The sequence below is a fragment of the Typopeltis vanoorti genome, chromosome 9 (assembly GCF_054136105.1).
Source record: "Typopeltis vanoorti isolate ZY-2024b chromosome 9, IOZ_Tvanoo_1.0, whole genome shotgun sequence".
In the NCBI taxonomy this organism is placed as follows: Eukaryota; Metazoa; Arthropoda; class Arachnida; order Uropygi; family Thelyphonidae; genus Typopeltis; species Typopeltis vanoorti.
Window position 1 is genome coordinate 143977897 of NC_143557.1, and position 12212 is coordinate 143990108.

Genomic DNA, 12212 nt, shown 5'->3' on the forward strand with positions numbered 1-12212 from the left:
TCAGCATTCAAGGCTCACTACCTCAGAACGACATTCGCACACACCATCGAAGTGATAATTTCTGATGCTGATTTATCTTTGCGAGACTTTTGGAAGCAGTACAACATTCTTCAGTGTATCAAGAATATTTCGACCACATGGGAATATGTAACAAAGAATTGTATGTCAAGAATTGGAAAAATTGTCTAAAATGTTAAATACATTTGAAAGATTTGAAGAAGGAGAGAAACTGAAAGTAATTACAGAAAAAACAGTTAAACTTGCAAAAAATCTTAAATTAGAATGTGAATAGAAGACGTAGAGGAGTTGCTAGATTGTGAAATAAAAGAACTTTCGGATGAAGAGTTAATTGAATTGGAAGCACAGAGAGTGTCAGAAGAAAAAGCGAGAAAGGAAGAAGAGGAGCCAGAAAAGAAATTCACTACAAAGAGTTTATCGGATTCTTTTTCGGAACTGAATAAAGCTCTCGCTAGTTTCGAAACAATGAACCCTAATGTCGAACGATTCACAAAGGTTGAACGTATCATTCAAGATGCTGTGTGTTGTTATCGTGAGATATATGAAGAAAAAAAGAAACGAACTGTTCAAACAAAGCTCAGCATGTTCCTCATCAAGAGAACATCTCCTACCTCAACCCAAGAACATGACCCTGATGATCCACAACCCAGCACAAGCAAAGATTAAAAATTGATTTTGTAAATTTCATTTGTATTAATTTTTACATTAATTTTAGATTGTATTTTTGTGTTTACAGTACAGTATGTACAGATGTTATTTTTACATTATGTAAAATATACATAATTATAAATTTAAAAGATTATAAAAATAAATTATAAAAATGATAAAAAGATTAGAAAGGTTAAAGAATACTGTTAACATGTTCGCTGCCACGCTCCTTAGACATTGTTTGTTCCCGCACGGCAAGCCCTTTTTTGCGTCTTCAAGGTCACTACGAGTAATGTCGTAGCCGGCTTATCAGACAGAATTTTGTTTCATACGCCAACTACGAGTCATCTCGTATTGATGAGTCAGTGGTGTTCTGGCGTGATAGACTGGCGTTTAGGCAATATATAAAAAACAAAAAACATAAATATTGCGTGAAATTCTATGAACTATGCGAATTGAATGGATTGGTGATAAAAATAAAAATTTATACAGAAAAATCAGATTTCTGGCGTGATAGACTGGCGTTTCGGCAATATATAAAAAACAAAAAACATAAATATTGCGTGAAATTCTATGAACTATGCGAATTGAATGGATTGGTGATAAAAATAAAAATTTATACAGAAAAATCAGAATCGTCTTTAGCAAAAATGGCTCATGCATATGATATTGTATTCCACTTGATGGAAGAATATTTAGACAGGGGTTATGTATTGTATATGGACAATTTTTATAATTCTGTAGCTCTGACGGAATCGCTTACTGACAGAAAATTGTACATGTGTGTAATGCTGATAAATAATAGGAAAAACAATCCACCAGATGTTATTCAGAAGAAACTAAAGAAAGGGGAATTTGTCTGGAAAAGAAGAGGTCCTGTTGTAGGCAGGATATGGAAGGATAAGAGGGAAGTTCTTTCCATTTCAAATATGCACAAATTTGAAATGGTTGAAATGCAAAATTAGAATGGTAAATTTCAATTAAAACCAAACATTGTTAGGGATTATAATTTGGGGATGTCAGGCATTGATCTTTCTGATCATATGCTTTCTTACTATTCCACCTTACGAAAGACAATTAGATGGCCAAAGAAATTGGCAATACACATTTTTGAGGTCATCATCATCATCAAATTCCTGCCATGTACCCTGAAGGGGTGTACAGGATATGACAGTACTACATGAAAAAATTACATCATTACTAACTTCCTATCTACAATTTTCCTCCAAATCAGTCTGTTACTTGTCAAGACTCCAACATTATCAGATCTTATATTTCTATCGTCTAAGGAACTTTGTACCGTATCAATCCACCTATATCTTGGTCTTCCTCTGGGTCGTTTTCCTGTCGCCCTGGCAGAGAACACTTGTTTTGCTAATCTTTCCTCTCCCATTCTATTTAAGTGACCATACCACCTGAGATTAGCTCTGCTAACGCATTCCTGGATGCTGACAATGTCAAGTTCTTTCCTAATATCCTCATTTTTAATATGATATTGCCATTGATGCCATCTGTTCACGCCTCTAATCTTTCTCAGGACTCTCATATCTGCGATCTCTAGTCTTTGGTCAAGTGTTTTACTTCTGACCCAGCTCTCAGATCCATAAGTTAAAACTGGTTTGAACACTGTCTTGTATACAGCTAATTTAGTGTTGCGACTAATTTCTCTCTTATTCCATATGAATTTATTCAATTGACTTCCCACCATACCAGCTTTGCTGATTCTGTTGTCTATTTCTATATTTAATTTACCATCTTCAGTAAAAATCGTGCCTAAGTAGCTGAAATGGTTTACTTGTTCCACAGGTTCTCCATTCACAACCCAGTTGACATTTTCAATGATTTTGCCTATTTTCATTGTCTTTGTCTTTTTATTGCTGACCTTCACATCAAATCTATTACAACAGCTATTCAATTTAGTCAGAGAATCTTGCAGACTTGTAGCGGATTTATTTAGAAGTATAACATCATCCGCATAAAGCGAAGAACTGACATTAACATCTCCAATTCTGATATCAGGTTTAATACCACATTCCTTCATAATGTGATCCATATAGATAATGAATAACAGAGGGGATAATGTACATCCTTGTCTCACGCCAGATTTAACATTAAACCATCTTCCTGTACTTCCTTCAATTCTAACTGCTGACTTACAACTCAAATAAAGACTAAGTGTTGCTTGATATAATGCCCCATCGACACCATATAACTGTAGCGTATTGAATAGCTTCTCTCTTGGCACCTTATCATATGCCTTTTCCAGATCTACAAAACTTAAATACAGATCTTTGTTATATTCCCATGCTTTCTTGACTATTTGTCGTAAAGTGAAGATCTGATCCTGACAGCCTCTATTTGGCCTGAATCCAGCTTGTTCTTCACCAAGCTTTTCTTCCACAATTCTTCTCAACTGTTTCTCAAGTATACTTGCATAGATCTTGCCAGGAACACTCAGTAGGGAAATTGTATGTAATTATAAATACCTCTGTAATTCTCACATTCAGTTTTATTTCCTTTTTTATATATGGGTACTATGAGAGCTCTACTCCAATCATCGGGAATTCGTCCCTCTGTCCAGGCTTTCTGAACTATGTAGTGCAGCTACTGTAAGACTTTTATACCACCATACTTAAGCATTTCTAGTCGAATATCATCTACTCCTGCTGCCTTTCCACATTTCAAGCCTTTGATGGCTTTTTCTACTTCAAGTATGGATATGTATTCCTGACTGCCTGCCTGGTCAGTGTTTTTTATCACTGTGCTGTCATCACTGCTTGTTTCATTTAGCAGTTTTTCAAAGTAATTACTCCATACTTCAAGGATATCGTTTTCTCCTGTTTTCATGTCACCTTTATCATCTCTAACTCCTTTTACAGCAATCTTTCCTCCATTCCTAAGCTTCTTCAACAACCTCCAGAATATTTTGCCACCTTCTTGATATTTATTTTCTATATTCTTGCCAAAGTCCTCCAATGACTTTTGTTTAGCTAGTTTTACACACTGTTTAGCTTTCTTACATTTGTCTCTGTATTCTGTAAGAGTAAAAGCTGACTTATTTGCCAGGAACGTTTGATATGCTTTCTTCTTTTCCTTCACTGCCTCTTTAACTTCCTGTATCCACCAGGGAGTTCTGATTTTTTTATCCTTGCACACAACCTCACCACATGCCTCTCTGGTAGAATCAGTCAATGTTTTCTTCAGAGTTTGCCACTGAATCTCCAAGGTTTGATTCCTGTTCTCAAACTCTTTCATTTTCTTTTCAATAATCTTTCTGTATTTTAGTCTGCATTTCACATCTGAGAGCTGCTCAACTTTTATTCTCTTTAAAACTTTCTTACATGTTATTCTTTTCAATATGAAATTCAATTTTATCCTGCTCAAGACTAAATAGTGATCGCTTCTAATTTCAAATCCTGTGTACACTCTGGTGTCCTGCTCCAGGGAGAAAACATCACTATCAACAATAACATAGTCAATGAGACTTTTCTTATTCCTAGCCTCTTCTCTCCATGTGAATTTCTGCACATTTTTATGTTGGAACATGGTGTTAGTAATAACCAGTCCATGTCCTGAGCAGATTTTTGCCATTATTATTAGCTTTGCTCTTTTCTCCAAATTTTTCCAAAATATTTTTGTATGTCTCACAATCATTTCCTACTCTGCTATTTAGATCCCCAACAAGGACCAACTTTTCCTTTTTCATTGTGTCAGTTGCTTTTTCTAAAGCATCAAAAAATTCCTCCACTTCTACCTTAGTAGATCCTTCTATGGGACAATAGGACTAGGCACAAATAAGTCTCATTGTCCAGTTCCCCATTCTCATATTTGCCCACATTACTCTACTTGAGACTGACTGCCATTCAAGAAGATTAGCCTTGTATTTCATGTTGAATACTATGGCTACTCCTTCTTTTCCTTGATTGTCATTGCCTGAATATAACATTTTGTATTTATTGCTCAGAAAGATCTCACCAGTTTTGGACTTTTTTGTTTCAGTCACCCCCATTATGTCGATCTGGTACTTATCTAATTCCTCAGCTAGCTCCATTTCTTTGTCATTCCGGCTTCTTACGTTGTTTTCCACCAAGAGAAAAAAAGAATCGCCAACAAAGCCATGCCGTGTGTGTACACGAAACAAACGAACACGTAAAACACATTATTATTGTCCTGTTTGCCAGGAAAAACCACCATTGTGCATGGAAAATTGTTTTAAAATGTACCATTTCTTAATTTGAATAAATTGTTTTTTATTTTATTTATTGTTTTTTATTTTTATTGATTTTATTAGTTTTAAATTGATTTACAAATTACGTGTTATACTACGGATTAATCCGCGCTTGTCATAGGAGGTTGGTAATCGACATACAAGTATATTCGTAGTTGGCTTCTGAGGCACATACATAATATACTATATTTTAGTTGAAATTATTTCCCTTCTACCAAGCCCCCAGACATGCTCTCTGCTTTATTCAGAATCCAAGGTTCCAAATTAAGGTAAATATATTAAGGGTTAACTCGTGTTTGACATAGAAGGTCGGTAAATCAACATACGAGTATACTCGTATTTGGCAGCGAACGTGTTAATAAATATATGGCCGACATATGACCAGATCAACTTATGACCTCTCAGCCAGAACGGAAATCGGTCGTAAGTAGACGACCAAGTGTACTTGGATATTGAAAACATTGACAAATAATAAGATTAGGAAGAATATTATCAATCTTCATAGGACTATGATTTGGCCACATCTTCACTACTGTTCACAGATTTGGTCACCTGGGTTTCTTGGATATCAGGAACTGGTGACATTTCTGTGGAAATGCTCCCTATAAGGATAGACTGAAGGCATGTGGGTTGTGTTTAGTTGACAGGCAGAGGAGAGGAAATAAAGGGATTCTGTAAGATTAGCATAACAAAAAATTTTCAGTACACGAGAAGTAGGGGGGGGGGGTAAAAAAAAGGGATAGCCTCTGGAAGTTGTGTGAAGTGTGGTTAATAAGGTATGTGAAGTAGGTTCTTTGCTTGAAGTGTGGTAAATGAGTGGAATGGATTGCCAGAGGTAGATGTGAGTGCCTCAATGGTGAATAAAGTTAAGGAGAGGTATTTTGTGATTGGTGTAGGTTTCCCACAATGCATCTTTTGACTCCATGAAGATATTTGTATCTGTGCAGAGCATCGTGAATAAGAGGAAAGGAAGGATGTGATTGAGACATAGGCTAGTCAGAAGTTATTATTATTATTATTATTACCACATGGAGTCAAAGACTCATCTGGGAGGTCCTTTTATCACACACACACAGTTCATCATACCGTGTCTTAAACACACTCAAACTCCTTGCAGACACCACACTCTCAGGCAAGGCATTCCAATCATTTACAACTCTGCATGAAAGAAACCTGCTTCTTACACCCATACTCACACCCTCTTTATACAGTTTCAGGGATGACCTCTGGTTCTCCCCACGATCTTCCACTATTTTCTGCAGAACTTCTCCAGCATCGAACCTATGTCAATCCCTTACTAACTTGTAGGGCTCTATTTTATCTCCCCTCCTCCTCCTGTTCCTCTGCAAATTACATCTTCTGAATCTTTCCTCATACTCAACATTCCAGAGATTAAAAACTACCTTAGATGTTGGAAAGGGCCTTTGGACCCTTTCCAACATCTCTTCGTCCTTCAGAAAACCAGGTGACCAAATCTGGGCACAATAGTCCATGTGTGGCCTAATCAAAGCCTTATACAATGGAACAAGAATCTGCCTACTTCTACAAGTCAGTGTCCTCTGCATCATTCCCAGAAACCTTTGTGTTTTCACAATTTTGGCTATGTGTCCCCTAAATTTCAGATCCTTATCCACTATCACCTCCAGATCTCTTATTTCCTCCACCTCTGACAATATATGCTCACCAAGCATAAATTCTGCATCCCATCTTTGTTTCCCAAATTTTAAAACCTTACATTTTGCAACATTGAACTTGCATTCCCATTTCCGTGCCCAATCACTCAATTTATTCAAGTCTTCCTGTAAGGCTGTAACATCTTCTCTACTCTTCAGAGTTCGTCACAACTTTACATCATCTGCAAACAACTGAATATCTCTATCCAAATCTTCACATATATCATTAATATACAAGTTAAGCAGTAATGGCCCTAAAACAGACCCCTGAGGCACTCCACTAGTGACTTTCCTTTTCCTGGATATTGCTCCCCCATACACAACTTGTTGATACCTATCAGATAGCCAATCTCCAATCCAATGCACCAATCTAATATCCAACCTCATCTGCTCTAGTTTGACTATCAATTTATCATGAGGTATGCTATCAGATGCCTTTGCGAAATCTAAGTATATCACTGTGTATCTCTCTTCTCTGTCCAAGGAAGCAGTCAGTTTATTGTAATAAAACATGACCTCCCTTTTGCAAATCCATGCTGCCTGTCAAAGATACTACCATTGTTTTCAATCCAGCTCTGGATCCTAGTTCTCACAAGCTTCTCCAACAACTTAAATACAACACCTGACACACAGATAGGCCTATAATTTGATGCTTGAGTTCGATCACCTCCTTTATGAATTGGCACAATCCTTAGGAACTTGACCAAGTGCAAGACTCATATTAAAAAAATATGTCAAGGCAGGTGTCAACTCCCTGGCACATTCCTTCAGAATACGTGGTGATATATTATCAAGTCCCACAGCTTTATTAACATGTAGTTTACTCAACTCTCCATACACCTCTTGCTCACTTACAGTCAGTCTCTCCTCCCCATCATCTACTGCTCTCAATCTCTCCATGTAGTCACATTCACAAGATTTAAAGACCTTTATGAACTGCTCATTAAGTATCTCCACCACACATTCTGCAACAGCTGTCTTTATACCATTTTTTCCTATCAATGTCATCCTTCCATAATCATTCTTTATTTTGCTGGCTATATATCGAAAGAACTCCTGAGGATTCTTTTTAGCTTCATTAGCTAACTTCTGTTCATACCTCTCTCTTTAGTTACCCTCACCAACCAAGTCACCCTCCTTCCTGGTCTTTGTAGACCTCATGGAATTGTATGATTTCCACTTCTCTTATACTGTCTTTCCACAATGCCCTCTTTCTCTGTATAGCATGCTTAATTTCTTTATTCATCCATCTTACACCTACCTTATTTAACCTTCTCACCCTTGGAATACATTTAGATATTGCATTTAATAGATAGTTCTTGAAAATCCCCCAAGCTGCATTGATCTCTTTTCTGGCTAACTCCTCATTCTATGCTACATCTGCAAGCTGTCTCCTGAACTCTTCATAATCACCCCTCCTTGTAGTTCACATATACCCTTTTTTCACAGAGGTCCTCACACTGCTGGCAACACCCAGGTAATCACCTCATAGTCACTCTCGTCAGTTGGTGGGTGATTTGACACATCATTTATAATTACATCCTCTGATGAGATGACCAAATCCAAGGCTCTCAATCCTTGCTAGCCCTCTTTTACATACTTCTTGAGGTAGTTATCCCTGAAAAACTCAAGAAACTCATTTTCTTTACTTCCAGCTGCTGTCTCATCATTCCAGTCTATATTGCCATAATTAAAATCTCCCATAATGATCACTCTTTTCTTATTTGCTTGGCTAATTTGATCATACATTTCATTATCATTACCATCCACATTACCTGGTCTATAACAGCATCCAACCAAGTATTTAATTCCATTCACCTCTATCTGACACCATACTGCCTCAAACCACTGGCACTATTTCCTTCTTGCATCTCTACTTTGTATGGATGTAACTCTTTCTGTATCATCAATAGCACTCTCCCCTCCCTTTTTACCCCTTCTATTCTCACAAAACAGATCATACCCTTCCATCTCTATTCTTGTCAGGATGTCATCGTCATCTAACCATGTCTCACTTATTCCAATAATTTTTTGGTGAACAGACTCAATTAGTGCAACCATTTCATCTGCCTTGTTTCTTACACTTCTAGCATTTGTATACGAACACAAATAGCTTATTCGTAGATCTACAGCTAGTTCCACTGATACTACTCATTCGAGATGATCTCTCCATGCTCAATTGGGACCATTTCCATTTCTGCTAATTCATTTAAGAACCTGCTTCAATTCCAACTGGTTCCTCTTGATCCCAAGTCAGCCCATTCCTTTCCTGTCTTGGAGCATCCACCTTTCTCATGCTGTGTACCCCTGTCCACCCTGAGCCCCCATGTTTCTCTGTTCCTCTTACACACCCATTCTCTCATTTTCCATACTCATGCCACTCACTTCCTCATTCATAACCACCTCTTCAATCTCTCCTGTCTTACTCTCCTGCTCTTCCACATCACTTTCCACTTGATCTGATTCATTCCTTTGTACTCACATCTCTACCTTCCAGCAGCAGTCTCTCCAAGTGACTCACACCATAACCACTCAAATGCAGTCCATCTCTCTTATATAGTTCACTTTGTCCTTCAAACTCATTCCACACATTAATAAACTGTACTCTTTTCTCCTCACACATTTCAGCTAACATATCATTCATAATCCTTGCTCTCTGCCTCATCTCACCACCTTCATACCTAGGCAACATGCTTACTATCCTTCCTGTTCACACTATTCTCTTTTATCCATCTAAGCACCCTCCTGATATCCATTCTGACGTGCTCTTTGTCCTCTTTCAAGTCATTTGTACCTATTAAAACCATCAACTCCTTTGCTTTCTCCCTCCTCATATCCAATGCCTCAATCACTCTACTCATTTTACCACCCGGAAAACATACCTTGTGCATCCTCTCATCCAGCACACTTTTAATAATGGAGTTGCCATACAATGCCACTCGCTGGTCTTTCATTAATTCCTTCAGACCAACATGATTTGTTTTAATTGTTTTCATCCGAATTTTCTTAATTTCATTCCTCATCCAGCCCAACTCAACTTTAGAATCTTGCTATCAGGCTCGAATCTCACCATCTCATTATCAAGTTGACATGGAAGAGATTTTTCATAGAATGGGAGGGGGGGGGTAGAACCAGAGGCCATTGCTGGAAACTGTATAGAGAGGAGAAGGTTCTTTGCATGGAGAGTTGTTGGTGAGTCGAATGCATTGCCTGAGTGTGTTGTGATTGTAGACACATTTAAGACACATGTAGAATCAGTTTAAGGAATGGTTGAATGAACATTGTGTGCAATAGTGTATACCTCCTAAAATGAGTCTCTGACACCATGGAGGTCAGATAATAATAATATACCTATTATAATATATATCCTACAGTTATTTTCCAAGTGGTAGTATAGAGATTTATATTAACAAAAAAGACTTAGGAATATGAGAGAACATGGAAATAGTTTAGAAAGAACTGTACAATGTGTAACCAAGGGCTGTAGCCATACTAGTTACTATAAAAATACAATGCAGGCGTTATAGTCACTAAAAATTAAATGGGTGTATCTCTGAGGTACATGAATACACACGGTAAATAATTTAAAACATAATAGTAACCTAATGGTACCAATAAGTGATACCATATTGCAGTGAAGAATTTACCCATGAATAATAATAAGCATCTTAGAATGCTGAATTGACAATTTTTTAACATAAACATATTCTGTTAATTACGAACCTCAACTTAATTGTTAAAAATGTGATATGGAAGTTCCATTTCAGGTTGCTGTCAATAGGGTGGCCCAAATACTTTACTGATTTTGCGTTTTTATTAAACTACAGTTGCAATTTTGAGTACTACCAGTACAATTTGTTTCATGCCATTTTATAGTTATATTGTGACTAGCTTATCAGTTAATGTGAAATATATGTATTTAGTTTTATTTAGTTAGTTTCAACATATCTGTATATATTAATGCCAGGTCATCAGCAAACAATATCATTTTATCAAAAAATTTGAACTTGCACAGATCATTTACATATATTAAAAATAGATGTGTCTTAATATCTTACATGTGTTTAATATCTTAGATTTCTTACATGTACTAATTATATGAAGAGCCAAAGGCTTTAATTCGGCGCTTGAAAGAACAGTGATCGGAGCTTGCTCACCCTTACTATGAGTTGCCCCATGTTGCACTACCATATGGACTATCCAGGTATTTGCTTACGCTTGGACTCGCTGAACTTTATATAGTTTCTATATTCGGCATGAAACTCTCTGAGTTTCTTATTCGGCTATGAAACAATATGGGATGTAATGTAATATCCCTTAACTTAAATAAATGTCATACATGTGTTTAATATCTTAGATGTCTTACATGTGTCTTAATAGTTCCTATCACCGAACCTTGCAGAACTCTGCATTTTATTATTTTTGTTGCACATTGGAAGGTTCCATATATTGTTTTCTACAAACCTAATTAACTACAAATATTTCAGTACACATATTGTGGATAATCATCAGTGTAATACAGTTGAAAATTAAAAAAATAAACAACAGTGAAAGTATATGGAGAATGGTATCTTCTTATATGCATTTGCAAGGCAGCCAGGTAAAAAAAATGATACTATTAGGATCAAATGAAGTGTGTGCATGTGATTTTTAAAAAATGCATAATATACAAATTTATATAATTAAACAGTATAGTTCTTAATAATAATTTCCCAGATTTTTGGCATTGAAAGTCCATCATTAAAGTTGAGATTTGGGTGTTGCAAAAGTGCTTTGGAACTTTCTTTAAAGAGATGCTCATATTTATGAGAACATTTATATAGTAATTTGATATCATTCTAAAGGATCCTGTGGTTAGTATTAGTAATCCCATGTTCTGCTAGACCTGATTTGTTGCATTTCTTGGAGGTAATGTAGGATTGATGTTCAGAAAGCATATAGAAACGGATCACCCACTTTACCCCCAAAAGATAACTTTCACTTGCATGGGACCGGATAGACTCCAGGTAGCAGTAGAGGTGGAATTTTATCTTTTGGAGATGATATCATGCAGCTAATTGAATTAATAGACTTGAAAGGTATAGAAATATTAGACTTCTTCAAAGTATGAGAAATGTTATGGTGATTTTATGTGAATCATCTCTTCTAATAGAGGATGGAATACAACAGTTGATAATCTTCTCTATTGTTTGGGCTTTATAACTGTTGAGAAATCTCTGCAATCAACATTTGTATAATTAAAAGAAACACACGTATTTACCACAGTGAAAATTATTTAATTGTAAATATTTCATCCTAAGTATCTTAGGACATCATACAGTTAGGGCACATGATTACAATCTTAGGGGGTGTTTAAGGGTCAAAGCTGTATAACTGAGAGGAGACCTCCACATAGCCTTTAAAGGAATGCGGAGAACCGACCAGGGCTTCTGACCTAATGTCCAATCCTCACCTTCTCGTGGTGCACCCTGTTGGGTATCTACTTTGATACTGAACGAACGAGGATGGGCTGGCAATTTGGGATTTAGCCGACCGAATTGTATTCTTATTGGTTAAACCAAAATAAAAAACGATGGTACAACATGACAAAATTTCATGCCGGCTGGGGCGTCGCCCGGTTAAACAAGGCCCCCGTTGTTTTCGCC

At 36.7% G+C, this 12212-nt stretch overlaps 1 protein-coding gene across 8 annotated transcripts in view; it reads left to right on the plus strand.

The window, feature by feature from the left end:
- Nucleotides 1-12212, plus strand: part of LOC150103650 (uncharacterized) — a 374591-nt gene that overhangs the window by 259276 nt on the left and 103103 nt on the right. For 2 of the 8 annotated variants that reach the window (XR_016548860.1, XR_016548863.1), the window contains one exon: nucleotides 10672-10771. The exons of 4 other annotated variants lie outside the window; for them this stretch is intronic. The gene's annotated coding sequence lies outside the window, so the exon portion shown is untranslated. Of the gene's footprint in view, nucleotides 1-10643; nucleotides 10772-12212 lie in introns of all 8 variants that reach the window. 2 more of the 8 variants (XR_016548859.1, XR_016548862.1) reach the window with 1 other exon arrangement.